At 46.3% G+C, this 7113-nt stretch overlaps 2 protein-coding genes across 2 annotated transcripts in view; one reads left to right on the top strand and one right to left on the bottom strand.

Moving 5' to 3' along the window:
- The window catches only part of F12 (coagulation factor XII (Hageman factor)), a 24027-nt gene extending 17208 nt beyond the window's left edge, over window positions 1–6819 (bottom strand). Inside the window, exon 1 of the mRNA XM_010846550.1 lies at window positions 6718–6819. The gene's annotated coding sequence lies outside the window, so the exon portion shown is untranslated. The remainder of the gene's footprint in view (window positions 1–6717) is intronic.
- A 39-nt stretch (window positions 6820–6858) lies between these two features.
- GRK6 (G protein-coupled receptor kinase 6) overlaps window positions 6859–7113 on the top strand; it is a 15066-nt gene continuing 14811 nt past the window's right edge. Inside the window, exon 1 of the mRNA XM_010846551.1 lies at window positions 6859–6881. The gene's annotated coding sequence lies outside the window, so the exon portion shown is untranslated. The remainder of the gene's footprint in view (window positions 6882–7113) is intronic.

Here is a 7113-nt window from a genome sequence, read left to right as displayed (position 1 = left end):
GAGAAATATCAATAACCTCAGATATGCAGATGACACCACCCTTATGGCAGAAAGCGAAGAGGAACTCAAAAGCCTCTTGATGAAAGTGAAAGTGGAGAGTGAAAAAGTTGGCTTAAAGCTCAACATTCAGAAAACGAAGATCATGGCATCCAGTCCCATCACTTCATGGGAAATAGATGGGGAAACAGTGGAAACAGTGTCAGACTTTATTTTTTGGGGCTCCAAAATCACTGCAGATGGAGACTGCAGCCATGAAATTAAAAGACGCTTACTCCTTGGAAGGAAAGTTATGTCCAACCTAGACAGCATATTGAAAAGCAGAGACATTACTTTGCCAACAAAGGTCCGTCTAGTCAAGGCTACGGTTTTTCCTGTGGTCATGTATGGATGTGAGAGTTGGACTGTGAAGCAGGCTGAGCGCTGAAGAATTGATGCTTTTGAACTGTGGTGTTGGAGAAGACTCTTGAGAGTCCCTTGGACTGCAAGGATATCCAACCAGTCCATTCTGAAGGAGATCAGCCCTGGGATTTCTTTGGAGGGAATGATGCTGAAGCTGAAACTCCAGTAGTTTGGCCACTTCATGCGAAGAGTTGACTCACTGGAAAAGACTCTGATGCTGGGAGGGATTGGGGGCAGGAGGAGAAGGGGACAAGAGAGGATGAGATGGCTGGATGGCATCACTGAGTCGATGGACGTGAGTCTGAGTGAACTCCGGGTGTGGGTGATGGACAGGGAGGCCTGGCGTGCTGCGATTCATGGGGTCGCAAAGAGTCGGACACAACTGAGTGACTGAACTGAACTGAACTGAGACAACCACAGTTGTAATTCCTACATTCTGGTCCTCTAGTGGTCCTTTATTCCTACTTATTTCCAAGTGTATTCCTTCTAGCTGACGCTATGAACTGTTGAGGGCATTCCCATGATGTAAATTCCCTTTTGTATAAGTAGCTAGAGTCATAGTCCAATGCTTCTAGCCAGGAACTTTCACTCTCCCTTATCCCTCAAATCTAACCAGCCTTCAAGTTCTGTTCATTACACTGCCCACATATTTCTCAAAACTCTCCACTTCTCTCCATTCCTATTGCCTCTTTCTTTGACTTCCAGAAAAATCAAGGTATCAACTCTACTGAAACATAATTTGAGAACCGCTGGTGGACATCTGTCATTTCCCTTCTTTAGCATCCATTCTCCCTTTATCTAGCAAAAGCCCTCAATGTTCCTTTGGAAAGGGGCCCATTCCCCCTTCCATCAAGTGGACAGAAGAAAGCTTACCCTTTCCCTCAGCTGGAGGTGGAGTGGACATGTGATACAGGCCTGGCCAATTAGAACACTGCCTCTTTTGGAAAACTCAGGATGCTTAGATCCTTAATTCAAGGAGGAATGTTTCTCATGTTTATTCATTCTAGTTTATTTTCATTTAAAATCTTTTTTGGTTAAATTTAAGCTCTTTAGAAGTTACTTTTAGTAATTGAGACACATTACTAATACTGTAGGAATTGGCAAGACCTTGATTTAAAATTTTCTTTGTACTGAGGTTTCCTTTCATATGTATTTTGTAAAATGAAACATTAAATTTTTTGTTAACTTAATTTTTTTCTTAAAGACTTTTTCACAATTAAAAAAAAGAACACTGCTTCTTTCTGTCCTCGGTGATTGGTTCAAAAGGAACAAATCAAACCAATCAAACTGACCCAAATCAAACCAATGAGAGGCAACCCCAGGATTTTTTGCTAGAATCAAGTTAGAGTCTTTCTCTTTCTATAAAAGTGGCCCTGTTGGCAGGAAGTGAGCTTGAAGCTGCTGGCAGCCATTAACATCTCAGGAACGGGCTGAGATAAAGCCCCCCATCTCAGGGGGGCTTCCTTGTTGGCTCAGTGGTAAAGAATCCACCTGCCAGTGCCAGAAACTCAGGTTCGATCCCTGATCCAGGAAGATCCCACATGCCGCAGAACAGCGAAGCTGGTACCCCACAGCTACTAAACCTGTGCTCCAGAGCCCAGGTGCCGAAGCTACAGAAGCCCACGCGCCTAGAGCCTGTGCTCTGCGACAAGAAGCCTGCACACGACTAGAGAGTAGTCCCTGCTCACCACAATTAGAGAAAAGCCCACACAGCAGCGAAGACCCAGTACAGCCCAAAATAAATAAATTAATTTTTAAAATAAATAAATAAATAAAAGCTGAGTCAGAATATGGGAAAAACAAATTTTGAGTGACGCAATTTGAGACCTGAGATGCATTGACACTTGTAATCAGAACCAAGACTTGTACTTTTAAATTACTTAAATCAATACATTTCATTTTTTTTTTTTTACCTTAGCCAGTTTTAGTTGCAATCAAAAACTCCTAACTGATGCAAACAGGAATTCATTCATACATTGTTACCATCAAGTTCCTAAAACAAAAGAAAACAAAACCCCTAGTGATCAGTTCTGTAAGTCAGTACCCTAAAGAACAGAAGAACAATGACCTTGGAAGTAGGGAGTGGAGGGAAAAAACAGCAATGAACTTGAATCAGGAAAACTTCAAATCCCATCTTGGCCACTGACCCCCAGTGTGATCACTGAGTCAGGTGCTCAGCTTTTCTGAACCTTGATTGCCACAACTCTTTAGGGAGGGACTGGCACTCAGACAATCATGGCTTGTTGAGATGCTTGAATGGGGATTCATGTGAAAGGGCCAAGCCTGGCATCTGATTGGGACTCAGTCTGTAGGAGTTTACAAAGAAACTTTCCCTAGAAAGACTATAAAAAATAAACAAGAGGAAAAAAAAGAAAAAAAATTTAAAGGAAAAAAAAAAAAGGAACTTTCCCATGTGGACACCTCTACCCCTACTTTAGCAGTTTCTACACACATGCCAGTTCCTCCTGAACATCTGGGTCCCTTTGGATCAGAGCAGAAAGGTACTCAGGTTTCTGTCTTCCCACAGCTGGAGCATCTACGGGATCAGAAGGGAGAAACTATCAAGTTCCTGCTCACAAGTGCTTGGATCCACACAGACACACACAGACAGCGCTTCTTCATAGCAGGGACTTGGAAGGAAGATTTCAAGAAATGGCAGAAGTGCCTATTCAAAGTCAAGTTTAGGAGGTCAGAAGGTACCCAGCCCACCATCCTTCATTCCTCCTTACTTAGTGGCATCATTTTTCTCCCAAGTGTTTAGGCTGTCACCGTGGAACCTTTGTGCAAATGGAAGCCCCTCCTTCCTCCAGATGAGTGAGGCCTGTCAGAACTTCTGTGATGATGGAAATATTCTCTAGCCATTAGTCATGTGTGGCTATTGAGCACTTGAAAACTGGCTAGTGTGACTGAGGAACTGGATTTTCAATTTTTTAGTTAATATAAATTTAAATAGCACATGTGGCCAGTGGCTACTGTATTGGACAGCACAGCTCCACAGTGTGACAAGAGGGAGAGGTCTATGAAATATTGTTGGAGAGCTACATGGGCCTAGATCAAGTTGGGCCCTAACAGGACATGCAGAACAGTTTGGGTTTTATTTATAAGTGTAATGGGAAGTGAATTAGTTATCTACTGCAGCTAATAAGAGATGACAAATTGCTCCCAAATTTAGCAACTTACATTACAAACCTTTACAGGCATACTTCACTTTATGGCACTTCAAAGATAGTGCAAATGGGGGAGGATCCACTTCCAAGTTCATTCATAAGGCTATTGACTTCATTCTTCTTGATGGTTGGCCAGAGACCTCAGTTCCCAACCATGTAGGCCTTGCCATAGGTCAGCTTACTTGAGGGTGACATTTCGTTACCTTTTGTCACTTTTACTGCTTTTGTTTTTTTCTTTTGGGGGCGGTGTTGGGTCTTTGTTGTTACATGCAGGCTTTCTCTAGTTGCCACAAGCAAGGCTACTCTTTGTTGCAGTGTGTGTGCTTATCATTGCAGTGGCTTCTCTTGTCGTGGAGCACGGCTCTAGGCAAACAGGCTTCAGTGGTTGTGGCACTCGGGCTCAATAGTTGTGTTTAGGGCTTAGTTGCTTCGTGGCATGTGGGATCTTAGTTCCCTGACCAGGGATTGAACCTGACTCCCCTACACTGCAAGGCAAATTCTTAACCACTGGATCACTAGGGAAGTCCCCTGATCTCCCTTTTTAAAAAGATCATTTTGAAAAAATAAATAAATAAAAAGATCATTTGGGCCATAGGTAGAGAATGGGTTGAAGAGTCAGATTCTGGGAATTGTGTGAGATACCTTCCCATTCTTATCCCATATCAGTCGCCAAGTCTTATTCGTCCTATCTCCATGATAGCTCTCAATCTGGTCACTTCTCTGCACCCCCTGGCCACCTCCCCAGCACAGGGTATCATTCCTCTTTCTAATGGTTCCTCTTAAAAGGACCTCCTGCCTGTCTTACTCAGGATGGTGGTGGTGGTTTAGTCACTAAGTCATGTCCGACTCTTGCAACCCCATGGACTGCAGCCCACCAGGCTCCTCTGTCCATGGGGTTTTCCAGGCAAGAATACTGGAGTGGATTGCCATTTCCTTCTCCAGGGGATCTTCCTAACCCAGGAAGATCCTGTATTGCAGGCAGATTCTTTACCGACTGAGCTATGAGGGAAGCCCTTACTCGTGATACATGGTTCTCAACAATGAAACCAATTCTGGGTAACTTAGGCAGACAAGGAACTGACTGGGTGCTTGTTAAAGCCACCTACCCTCCTTAAGGCCAGGCTAAATCTCCTCCCCCTCTTCTTCTACTGTCACCATAACAAACCCTCAATGGTCCTCTAATGTCTGATGTGAATCACTTGCTTTGAATTTCAAAGACCTATTTGCAAACATTGGAAACATGCTCCAGATACTAGGGACCTTGGAGAGGAAATTTTGCCTTCTCTCTAATTTCCCTAGTGGAAAGCAGGGCCTGCCTCTGCATTTTATAAGTTTCCTCCTAAAGTGGAGGGGTATTCAGATGCTGGACACCAAAATAATAGGTGTTTACAAGACAGCCTAAGCCTCTCTCTTCTGACCCTTCACCCCACCCCTAGTATGGCACACAGTAAGCAAATATGATCAAACTACTTCCTGGTTTAACACACCCTGGACAGCTCCTCACTACCCTCAAAATGAAGTCTAAACTCCTTGCCTAGCCTCCAAGGAGCTCCCTAATTCAGGCCTCTTTTGAAGGCCTGAGCGTCATTTCTTGCCCCCACCCCTCACCAAGCATACCCCAATGTGCACCTGAAACTCTAGTTCAGTGCTCTGCCCTCAGGTGCCAAATGTATAAGCCCTCACCACCTTCCTCAATAGAACTCTGAACATGTGCTGCCTCTTGCCAGAGCTCTTTCCTTCCCACATCAGTTACCTCTGAAAACTGCACATTCTAACTTAACTCTCAGGTCTCACTTGGACATGACAGCCTTCAGTGGGTGAGGTACCTGTCCTTTGTCCTACTGACCACTGGTTTTCCTTCTTTCAAGGTACTTATCTTCATTCCCCAAAATATCCTAGATCCATGCATTTCCCCGCATCTCCACTGCCACCTTCTCAGTCCAAGTCATCACCCCCTGTCTCCTGGAATTCTATAGCCTCCCCACTGCTCGTTCTGCATCCATTCTTGGCCCCTTTAAAGTCTACTAGCTAGAGTAATCTTTTAAAAGGCGGTCAAAGGCTTTGAAATCTTTCAAAGGCTTCACATTTCATTTAAGAAAAACAAACTCTTCTCCATGGTTTGCAAAGCCTTCCCGGATCTACTTAAATCCCTGCTCTTTCATTTCACATCAGACTTTTGGGCTCAGAAGCTACACAGGCCTGCTTCCTGTTCCCTGAACATAGCAAACTTACTCTAGGCTCAGAGCTTTGCACTTGCTATTGCCTCTGCTTGAAACTCTGTTCCTCTAGATCTTTGTGTGGTTGGATCTGCTCAAATGTCACCCCCTGAGACCAATTCCCTTCACTATTTTGTCTTTCTTTCCTAATAGCATTTATCATTCTCTCAGACCACCCCAATTATTTGTTTACTCATAGGATTACCATCTTGATCCTCCTTCTTGCAGGAAGGCAGAGAGACTGACTATCTTGCTGGCACCACTGTATTCCCCAGCTCCTGGCTCGGTGCCTGGCACGAAGTATGTGCTCTGCATTTTTGGATGAATGAATGGATAGGAACCAGAGAAGCCTAGTTCAATCTGTCTTTGCTTTACTTGCAAGTTTGGGCAAGCCTCCGTTTCCTGGTGTGTGAAGTGAGGGTGGAAGGAGTAGGATGTTGAACTAGAAGTTGTTGATTAGCTGTAAAATTTCAACCTTGTTTTCTTCCTAGTCTTAGGCCTAAAGCCAGCCACTGGACCCCAGCTCCCCACCTGTATAATGGGTGTGAGCTCATTCCTGCGGCTTGGGGTGGTAGCGCTGCCTTATAAGGCAGCAGAGGCCGAGGGCGGGCGAAGCCGTGTGGGTGGAGAGAAATCACAACATCCGGCTGTGGGGGCAGGGCGGGGGCGCCTGCAGTGGGCAGGCCGGAGGCCAGGTCGCAACTAGGGAGGCCGCCAGCCTTCTCTAGGCCTCTCCCTGCCTCCGATGTGCGCCCTCCAGGATGGGCCGACCCAAAAGCATACAGACGGATATACAAACTTGCTTGAGGCCGGCCTGCAGAAGGCCTAGGATGCCCGACGCATCCCCTTTAAACCCTGGAGAAACCAGGGTGAACCAAAGGGACCACACCCACACCTAGTGGTCCAATCAGAGTGCAGTGCTGAGAATGACTGACCTTCGTTCATCCAATGAAATACCCGATGTCCGGGGCGTGATCCAGAGATCCCACCTCCGTTGTCCCCGAGGAGGGCTCGACCCTAATTGGCAGTTCGGTATCCTACGAAGGTGCAGAAATTCGAACGTAGGGGCTGAACCCCACCGCAAACCAACCAGGAAGAGGTGACGTTTTAGGTCCTGCCCGCCCTGTTCCTTTGAACGAATCCCTAGCTCCGGGGGCGGGGGATGATTAAGGGCTTGTTTAATGGGAAGACGGCGCGGGGAGCGCTCGCCCAGTTATTGGCCAAGTAAAGTAAACAGAAGGCGGGCCGGGGCGGGGCGTGCCGGAGCCCGGGTGGCCCCCGGGAGGGGGCGGAGAGTGAGCGGCGGGCGGCGGCGGCGGCCCGGGAGGCCC

Source organism: Bison bison, unplaced genomic scaffold (assembly GCF_000754665.1).
Source record: "Bison bison bison isolate TAMUID 2011002044 unplaced genomic scaffold, Bison_UMD1.0 scf7180017864238, whole genome shotgun sequence".
Taxonomy (NCBI): Eukaryota; Metazoa; Chordata; class Mammalia; order Artiodactyla; family Bovidae; genus Bison; species Bison bison.
This window is presented reverse-complemented; position numbering and strand designations above follow the sequence as displayed.